Source organism: Solanum stenotomum, chromosome 8, assembly GCF_019186545.1.
Source record: "Solanum stenotomum isolate F172 chromosome 8, ASM1918654v1, whole genome shotgun sequence".
NCBI lineage: Eukaryota > Viridiplantae > Streptophyta > Magnoliopsida > Solanales > Solanaceae > Solanum > Solanum stenotomum.
The window spans coordinates 15,580,391-15,589,809 of NC_064289.1; the positions used below are offsets into that span (position 1 = coordinate 15,580,391).

Consider the following 9,419-nt stretch of genomic DNA (forward strand, 5'->3'; position numbering starts at 1 on the left):
ATTTTTACCCTTTTCCCTTTAGCTTATACACATACGAATAAATCAAGGGTCATATTTGACCTTGTTCTCTTAGAAAAGAGTTATATTTATCCTTCGTTATACTTTTTGGTTATATTTGCCCTACTATCTAACTTTGGATACATATTTACTCTTTGAGCGGTTAAGTTCCACATCACCCCCCTTTATTATCCTACGTGACACCTACATGGATACAGTCTTCTCTAATTTGATTATTATACTTCACCCGCAATATTATAAACCCAAATCCAGAGTTGAGAAAGCTCAAAATGAGGTTGCTAGGTTTCTACAACTGTAGCATAATAGGGAAGGGATTAGAAAAACTTTGGTAAGAGGAGGAACAAGACCAACACACCGATACGCTCAAATTACACCTTCCTAAAGAAGCATAAGCGATCGTTATCAAGTAAAGAACCCAACTTGGAGGTTGGGGTCGATCCCGCGAGAAATATGGTCTAGACTTAAGTTCAGCTTACAATTATATTCGTTTAGTCAACCTATTTCCGAAATAAGTAATTAAAAGGGGGGATTTGTGAAACAAATTCTAAAAATTATGTGAACAATCAATGAATAAGATTCAAACTTTTGTTGTTATCAAGATAAGAGAAAAACTAGGGTGTACGTGTTTCTCATAAGCTCATAACATGGTAATCCTAGTAATAGTAATCTTTTCCTAGTGTATTACATGCAAAGTGATAAGTTAGGTATCTCTAATTTCTTGGTCCGACAAGTAGAGAATTTCACCCCGCACCTTGGTCCGGCTACGTGTGTATAATTTACTAACCTTTACTGTTACCTCATATTAGACATCACATCGATGTATGACTTAGTTTTCACCCTCATACCAATCGACATTAGACTATTAGATAGTATCACACTAAATCTATGTTGATAGTTCTTTTCTTATTAANATATTAACGAAACTAGAGTATTTTTTGCACCAACTCATCCATTTTCAATGAAATTGTATTTTGTAGCTAATTTTTATTGGGTTACGAAAAATAAAGGGATTGAGTTCTTGAGATTTGCTTTAGAGATAAAGGTAAAGTAGGTTTGGGTTATGTTCGGAAGGTGGATTATTTTCTTTAAAATCGGGTTAATTTTGATTAATTTGGGAATTTCCATCCAAGGAGGGGAATGGATGATAAGTTCTGTAACTGTAGGGGTAAGAACAATTTTATTTTAACGGTAAGGGCATTGTCAACCAGTAAATCAAAGTTGAAGGGTATTTTTTACCCTTTTCCCTTTAGCTTATACACATACGAATAAATCAAGGGTCATATTTGACCTTGTTCTCTTAGAAAAGAGTTATATTTATCCTTCGTTATACTTTTTGGTTATATTTGCCCTACTATCTAACTTTGGATACATATTTACTCTTTGAGCGGTTAAGTTCCATATCACCCCCTTTATTATCCTACGTGACACCTACATGGATACAATCTTCTCTAATTTGATTATTATACTTCACCCCCAATATTATAAACCCAAATCTAGAGTTGAGAAAGCTCAAAATGAGGTTGCTAGGTTACTGCGACTGTAGCATAATGGGGAAGGGAATAGAAAACTTTGGTAAGAGAGGGAACAAGACCAACACACTGATACACTTAAATTACACCTCCCTAAAGAAGCGTAAGCAATCGTTATCAAGTAAAGAATCCAACTTGGAGGTTGGGGTCAATCCCATGAGAAATATGGTCTAGACTTAAGTTCAGATTACGATTATATTCGTTTAGTCAACTTATTTCCGAAACAAGTAATTAAAATGGGGGGATTTGTGAAACAAATTCTGAAAATTATGTGAACAATCAATGAACAAGATTCAAACTTTTGTTGTTATCAAGATGAGAAAAAAATTAGGGTGTATGTGTTCCCCATAAGCTCATAACGCGGTAATCCTAGTAATAGTAATCTTTTCCTAGTGTATTACATGCAAAGTGATAAGTTATGTATCTCTAATTTCTTGGTCCGGCAACTAGAGAATTTCACCCCGCACCTTGATCCGACTACGTGTGTATAATTTACTAACACTTACCGTTATCTCATATTAGACATCACATCTATGTATGGCTTAGTTTTTACCCTCGTACCAATCGACATTAGACTATTAGATAGTATCACATTAAATCTATGTTGATAATTCTTTTCTTATTAACTACCTCCTTGGTCCGGCAAGTAGCAACGAGGCGAGTTCTAACGTTTGCAACCGCTAAAAAGACTTCTAAACGAAAGAATTATCAATGCATGTAATAACACTATTCAAGAATTACTTAGTTACTATTCATACTTTGTTAATCGCTTATGGTTACCACAACCCTAGTTGTGGATTTAGTTACCCATAATAACAAGAACACAATTCATATTTTTAGATAAAGAAATCATGAACTTATGTAATGAGAAGAATAAACCTAGAATCTCAACTTGAATTTCAAAGTCAAAATCTTCAAAACAAACTTAGGAAATCAAGAATTGCTAAAATTGCAAGTCAATCTCCAAAGCCAAAAACTAGAATAAAAGTAATTAAGTCTAACCCCCAAAAACGAGGTTTACATACCATATATATAGAAAAATAAGTCCCAACTAAAAAGGAAACGAAATAAGGAAATAAAGTTTCAGGACGCGATTTCGATCTACGACACTGACTACGGTCCGTAGGACCCTTCCGTGACTCAGGACTTTGACATTTTTTCCAACTTCAAAATCTCCACTTCTCAGCTTCAATCAACGGACCAACAGTACGGACCGTGGATCGATCCACGGTCAGTGGGTCCTCCTCCGTAGCTCCATACTTAGAATCTTCAAAATTAGGTACTGGAAACCCCACTCTGAAGCATTTGACGGACTTGCAGGACGACCCGTAAGTAGACCTACGGTCCGTCGTTTGAGTTCGTAGTTCCACACTTAGTCAAGAATTCCCTGATTTCTTCTTCATGCATTGCCTGCCCATCTACGATCACAACCTATGGAACATGAATGGACCTACGATCCGTCAATCACTTTCGTAGAAGCCTTTTTCTACACAATTCTTCAGTTGTGTTGCATACTTCCACGTCCGAACTTATTTTCTGCAAACATGATAAAAATACATTAATATCAATACAAAATGGCCCTAGACACACACAACTCTTAAGTGAAATGTATTAAAAATACCGTAAACTCATGATATATCACACACTACGTATGAGATGTGGAAGACGGAGTTTCCATCTCCAAAAAGCCATCTTTCTGCTTGTGCTTACCCTGTTGCACATAAAAGGACATACAACTGGAGTGTGAAGGCAACTTGCAGAAAGATAACTTGAATTGGCCAAATGAGGTATCTTAATTTGTAACGTCTCTCGCAGGTTCAAGATCAATTTCAGAGAATGTACTGAAGCAGCTCCAAATAAGAAGGCAGCAATTTCTGCTTGAGGCCTTTGAGATAGACATTTGAGAAGCTATTAGTGGTAGCTTCATTTTGATATTTCAAGTGTTGGAGCTAATATAATTGTTGTTTGTGTACAAATTTGCATCACCATATGATTTTTTAAAATCAATTTCTATGTAAAGTGGTTATAATATTGGAGGTGAGGTATAATAATTAAATTAGAGAAGATTATATCTATGTAGGTGTCACGTGTAAGTGAAAAATTACAAGATAACAAAAAATACAAGATTACAATTGTATTGAAAATAAATTGAAAAAATCTCTTCATGATCAGGCTGAGGCGCGGATATCTAGCTCACTTTAAGGAGATTCAAATCCGCTGCAGCAAATGTTTTTCACCGGTCCAGCAGTAGTCCTCTTGACTTGTCCCCTCCACGATACAACAGTCTAATCACAAAGTGTAACTCAACAAACTCTGGACAAAAGTTGAGTCCAAAGCTCCACAAAATGAGCACCTCCCTTCAACTAATAAGAACTCCCTTTTTTGACTAACTTTTTCCTCTCTATATTTTTCTTGTGTCTCTAAACCAAATGAAGACCACTACTATTTATACTATAAGAAGTCTTCCTAGCAATAAATAAGAAGATAATGGAGTAGTAAATAGTGAAGATAAATGGCGTAGAGATTACATATGTTACAAAGAATAATGGAGGAATGAAGAATGAAGAAGTAATGGATAGCCACCAACGGTTGACATGCTGCAACAAGAAGGAATTAGTAACCTCTGCAGTAACTCCAAAAAATGGAGTAATGCAAAAGAGAATTAGTAACCTATGCATTAACTCCAAAATGGAGTAATGCAATGGAGTAATGCAGCACCAATTAACTTTTTCATTATCCCAATTACAATATGTTGCACAAGAGAAGTCCACCAACAGGCAGAAACTGCAACGACTATGTGGCAAAGTAAAAAAAAATATTCTCAACTTATTAAAATGCCACACTAACATCACGTAAGAGCCCTGTAGGATAATAAAAGGGGGTGACGTGGAACTTCACAGCTCAAAGGGTAGTTATGAACCTGATGTTGGATGGTAGGGGACTACTAGGGGCAAATATAACCAAAAAGTATAACAAAGGGTAAATATAATATGCTATTGGGGTTTGAACCCGGAACTCCTTCATTCAAATGGACACATATTACCACTGAGCCAAAAAACATAAATTTTGTCAAGGGTGCCAACTTTAAATATATATCCTTTAAATGTAGAATTTACATATACATATATATAATTGGACACCCTAGGGTGGCTCTAGCTACGCCATTGAATAAAACCCTTTTCCAAGAGTATAAGGGCAAATATGACCCTTTTCTATTATTTTTTTTAATAAAAATGAAGTTTTTTTTGTTCAAGATTTAATATAGAAATTGGACAAGTTATCAATATAATTGTACTATAAGATTAAATATAATTTATCATGATTATGAAAATGATGTTATTTTGATTTTTTGTGTCATTATTTTGTATGTATTGAACACGATCGAGTAGAGATAGATGCTTTAGACTGACTGTCAAAAACATATTCTTTAAAATGTTGAATGCATATATATTTTCAATTTTGATATAACTATTACGAGTTTTATACATTAATTATTGTTTTGATGTATTAAAATGTGAGATTTTAATATGGATCAACATGTCTGTTAGATTGGATGATAGTAGGATATTTGATGAAATTCATGTCTCAGTATAGAGATTAATGATATGTCTTTTTGAGAAGCTTACAAGTTTTTATTGTGTCGAACATTACAAGTGAATTTATTAATTCACCGCGTGAAATAAGTTAAACAATGCTCTAAAGGCAATTAATGTTTAAATTACATTCATCAATAATTTAATTTATTGATCATTGTATGTAATCTCAACGTAGGAAATTAAATTACATCAATGTTTAATGGAAATTTAACGATAATTGGAGAAATGCAACTACGAATTTATAGTTAAATGATTTGTAATTTATTATGGTAAGAATAATTTAAATCAGATTTTCAAATTATCTACATAATAGAGATCCTCATTAATTATTTTTGGGGTCCATATTGTGCGCATATTTAATTAGGAATTAAAATCTTATTTCTTGATAAGAAAGATTTTTATCTAGGTTATGGATTGGGAAAAAATTGTATATAGAATTCTTTCAGACGTGAAGAAGGTATAAGTTTTTTTTACAATTTTTGCCCACCCAAATATTGAAAAAATTCTATGGTTGATTTGATATCATTGAAGAAGGTTGCATAACTAAAGTCGGATTTGTGAGTTTGCTTGAGGATATTTGCTCCTGCTTCAAAAGATATTTCTCAAATTAAATTTCAATAAGTTTACATGTTCTAACATGATCGTGTATTAAAAGTGGATGGATTATTTTTTTATTAAAGAATATATGTAGCCAATTGTGATAAGTCACGTGATTTTCTCAAGGAGATATGCAGATAAATTGTTAATTTTAAGGGGAAACGGGTAATTTTGGTTAATTTGGGGGAAACCATTCAGTTGAGGAGTATGGATGGTAAGTTTAGCATGATAGGGGTATAAATGGTCGGATAGTATAACGGATGATAAAATTAACTATTAAATGAAAGTTAAGGGGGAAGGGTAAAAAACTTCTTTCCTTTTTAACGTGTTAGTTTGAGAAGTATTCTTAAGCCAAAATATTAGGTTGTGGGTATGTTTAGACCAATAGATGGATGGCCCTGCACTTGGGGGTCCTTTGGCAGGCAATTTTTTTATTTTTTTTTATTTCTCACTAGGTGTCCAGAATTTGCATTGAAGCTCCGATTAAATCTGAATCGCACCGCAGGGCGAGTATGACCTGAAAAGGTAAAAGTTAAATATTTTTTACTGGGGCATATGCAAAAACTGATTAAACTTTCAGTCATGTATGTCTGCATTTTTTTCATGTATGTTTGCACATTAGTTATAGATGACTGATATGCAAATAAAAATATGTTGACCAGACATGTGCATATAAACAAAAACAATACTTAAGTAATGATTTGTTTTTCGAATTTCAACAATTCAACACATGATTCAATACTTAAATATACTCTAAATAAACTCAACTTTGATATATAAATTTCATGTATCATAAATAATAAAACGCAGCCAACAATTCATAAAAAACACAACAAATCTAGCAAACTCAGTTAATATCTTTTTATATTTTTTCTCAAGTTTAAGCTTTATATAGTCATGCATACATGATTAAATTATATATTAGGTAAACTCAGACCATTAATGATATGCCTTAAAAATTCAAAATTAAAATTAAAATTAAAATATATTTAAGCCTATTAATCCAAAAATGAATAGAACAAATCCTATCCGAGCTTATTTAAATTGTAAATAAAAATCTAAACATAAATTTTCATATCCAATCTGAATGATCCGAATGCCCACCCTAACTACAACAACTACTACAATAAAGCCTTTGATTTAATGTATCCACGTGTAAATGCTTTAATCCTAGCTATTGTGCTAAACATGTACTAGTTACTTTGATGATCAATGTAAAAAAATTAGTTACAAACAATCCAAATACCCAAGAACATACCATTTAAACTAGATCTCATTTCAAGTACGAAAAATAAATAAGAGTAATATTTACAAAAAGGTGATATGAATGAACATGGCATTTCACCTAAATTAGAGGCCAAGAAATTTAAAAAGTTTAATTTTTTTTCCCAATAGTACAAGTTACAATGAGAAGTCAAAAAGGATCGTTTGTAATGGGAGCGTGCCCAACTTTCCACGTTAATTAGGCCATATAGGCGTGCAATATGGTGTGGGTGTTTTTAGCCGGGGCTCTTGCTGCTAAAGAAGTCTGATGGCGTGAGAAGGTAGTTTTTTTAAAAAAATTATATTTATCATTCGGTGTTTGAAATTCGCATTAAATTTCCGACTAAATTTGGATTGACATTGCAGGGCACATTCGGCTACACTCCCAAACCTAAAAAAAAGTTCATACTCGAGGCTTGAGCTCGAAACCTCTGATTTAGGATGGAACAATCTCACCACTACATTACAACCCACTTTGATGAGAAGGTAGTTACAATGCAACATTTCGAACAGAAATTTGGACAACAAATTAAAAGTTCTTTCTTAAAAAATGGGAAGAGAAAGAGAGAAAATTCACTTGAAAGGAATTAAAGTCATTATATTTGAAACTCTAGGAATAGGTTTGGAGAATCGTTTTATTTTTTTGTTTGTTTCCTATTGATAGTTGTTTTGAGTTCTTACTACATCATATTTACATCATGTAAGACCCATTAAAGGAAAATGTCAGGTTTTAAAAGGCGGAGGCGTGAGGCGATACGTTTTAAGCAGTACAGGGTGAGGCGTAAGTCTTGAGATACGGGGCGTAAGTTCTATGGGTTTACGGGGTGTAGCCTCATGTATATTCAATTTTATAATTTTCTTAGTAAGAAAATAAGCAAAAGTGAAACTTCCAATGATTTTACAACTATTTTTTTTATAAATAACCTATAATATATAGAAAAAGTATTATGATTTTATTTAAAATAGGTATTAATAATCAACAATGAAGAAAAAAAAAGTATTATAATTACTATTTGAGAAATATCATTACACCAATAATAAAAAATATGATATAAAGCAAAAAAGGTTTAAAAAAAATAAAAAACGCTCAGGGCGTATATTTTTACGCCCAAGACTAACATTTTTATGCTCGGGGCTTACGCCCCAAATTCTAGGACTTACACCTTTTGGATCTACGTCTTCAATTTGCGCCCTGAAGCGCTTTTGGTACGCCCCACCCTAAGACTCGCCCTTTTGAAAACACTGAAAAATGCTTTATGCTAGAGTTTTTCTTTTTCATTCCTAGGCTTGATTAATCCGTGTGGGTGGTTTATGGAATAGTATTAATACTTTTCAAACAATAATTACTCCCTTTGTTCACTTTAAGTTGTCACGTTTCGCTTGTCGAGAATCAAACTGTATGGATTTTGATCAATATTTTAAGATGTATAGAAGAACTGCACCCTATAATATTTTTGATATAGTTTTCGATCATCTAAATTAATATTTTCAAATTTTAAATTAATTTGATTCAATTTAGTTTTGAAGATGCGACTAGTAAAATTGAATAGAGGGAGTAAACGTTTGTTTAATCCCACAAGAGAAGACGGAAGAGGGTACAATGTACATAAATGTTATCTTATGTCTACCTTTATGGGGACAAAGAGGTTGTTTCTGATAGATATCAACTCGATAGAAATTTTACCAACAAGATTATTTCTTTTAGTTTCTAACAAATTAGTTCTGAAATATTTTTAGAAATTTTTTGAAGTTTTGATTCCTTTTCCGGTTTCAAAAATTTGAATTGATATTCATAGACCAAGATAATTTAATTTCATCAATTTGATCTAATTTTATAGACCAGCTAATAAATTAAGAGTATTCATCATTAAGTAACTTTCAAACCATGAAAGTAAAGCAAACTCAAGTTTAAATCTTTATATCGTGGGATTCAAATGAAAAAGCAAAATCTTTTAATTTGAAAAGAAACTTAAAATTTGCTAGGAAAAGGGAAGGAGTGTATTGGCTTGTGAACTCTCCATGAATCACAAATATATTAAGAAGATTATGGTGGAGTAATAAGATAATATTTGTGATGGTTATTTAATTAATAATATAATTGTTGGTTTATTATCATTTTAATATTAATATTTTTAATATATTAATTTGCTTTATTTTGGAGTTAGAAAGAATGATGAATGTTTCAGCAGTTAGTGGACAATTTTCATTGCTGGAACTTTAGGCATTAGTGACTAATTACTCATTTTTGTTAATCAATTTCCATAGGCATTATTGGCAATTATGTGATGGTTACAAAATTGTTATTGCCGTTGTATTATTCTGGCAGAACTAGTAGTGGTCAACTATGACCATTACTTCTCCATATTGAAATCCCATTCTTTATTTCTCCATTATACATTGTAACCTATGTAACTCC

The 9,419-nt window shown here is 32.4% G+C and overlaps 1 pseudogene; it reads left to right on the forward strand.

Annotated features, from left to right (window-relative positions):
- The first annotated feature begins 1,565 nt into the window (after positions 1-1,565).
- LOC125874379 (60S ribosomal protein L37-3-like) lies at positions 1,566-3,429 on the forward strand (annotated as a pseudogene).
- Positions 3,430-9,419: the final 5,990 nt, after the last annotated feature.